Here is a 1,187-nt window from a genome sequence, read left to right as displayed (position 1 = left end):
GTCATGTGATCAGCTGTGTGGTCATGTGATCAGCTGTGTGGTCATGTGATCAGCTGTGTGGTCATGTGATCACGAGGGACTCCGCCCCCTCAGGCCACTACTTGGCACTGACTTTTCATTAAATAAAAAAAAAACAACAGCCACAAACAAACAAACAAACAAACAAACACAAACAACCAAGCAAACAGAAACACAACAACAACACAAGAAAATCAAATAATAAATGTTCTGTACCTTTTGATAGAAAGCTGTTGTTCCCTACTTTATTACTTTATTACTTTATTACTTTATTACTTTATTTTCTGTTTTCCATGTCTGACCCTTCTGACAGCTCCTGCTTCCCAGCTTTGTAACTTGTGTCTGTTTTCTCTGATTTTCCTTTTCTAATACTCTGTTGTTGAGCCCTGCCATCGCTGCCCACTCTCCTGCGTCTCTACTCTGATATTGAGAGGTCAAAGGTTAAAGAGAGAGACCGTAACCAAGGTGACCGCCCTGGTTTCTTAGGTATCATGTTGTGTTCCCCAATGAAGCGTTGGTGGGTTTTTAAAGACAACGTCTCTTATACACAGGCAGTTTTGTAGTCTTACGTTACTCCACTGAAGGACATAAATATCTCTATATAGCTATATAATATATAGATCGCATTTATTTTGAAATATATATTTATTTGAGTTTTGTTTTTTTTTCTTTTGGAAGGAGTCTGTTAGTGTTTTGTGTTGTGAGAGTGTCGTCCTTCTGCAGCAGTGTGGTGAAGAGTGTGTGTTCTCTCTGGTGACGAGTGTGTGTTCTCTCTGCTGAAGAGTGTGTGTTGTCTCTGGTGACGAGTGTGTGTTCTCTCTGCTGAAGAGTGTGTGTTCTCTCTGCTGAAGAGTGTGTGTTCTCTCTGCTGAAGAGTGTGTGTTCTCTCTGCTGAAGAGTGTTTGTTGTCTCTGCTGAAGAGTGTTTGTCCTCTCTGGTGACGAGTGTGTGTTGTCTCTGCTGAAGAGTGTGTGTTCTCTCTTGCTGCGTTGTTGTGTGTGTGTGTGTGGGGGGGGGGGGGGTAGGGTGGAATTGTTACTCTTGCTAAATGTGATATTTATGATAGGAGCTGTGAGCAAACCCTTTTTTTCTTTTCTTTTTTTTTTGGGGGGGGGGGGGGGGGGGTTCCAGGAAGACCAATAAAAAACAGTGCAAGTTGCGAGCTGTAC

General features: G+C 42.4%; 1 protein-coding gene across 1 annotated transcript in view; it reads left to right on the top strand.

Annotated features, from left to right (window-relative positions):
- Nucleotides 1-929, top strand: part of palm1a (paralemmin 1a) — a gene marked incomplete at its 5' end in the record, with an annotated part of 37,349 nt that extends 36,420 nt beyond the window's left edge. Inside the window, 1 exon segment of the mRNA XM_062555990.1 lies at nucleotides 1-929. This exon segment is cut by the window's left edge and continues 818 nt beyond it.
- Between the last annotated feature and the right edge of the window lie 258 nt (nucleotides 930-1,187).

The sequence above is a fragment of the Sardina pilchardus genome, chromosome 15 (assembly GCF_963854185.1).
Source record: "Sardina pilchardus chromosome 15, fSarPil1.1, whole genome shotgun sequence".
NCBI classification, from domain to species: domain Eukaryota; kingdom Metazoa; phylum Chordata; class Actinopteri; order Clupeiformes; family Clupeidae; genus Sardina; species Sardina pilchardus.
The sequence above is the reverse complement of the archived record's forward strand: the minus strand, read 5'-3'. Positions and strand labels throughout refer to the sequence as shown.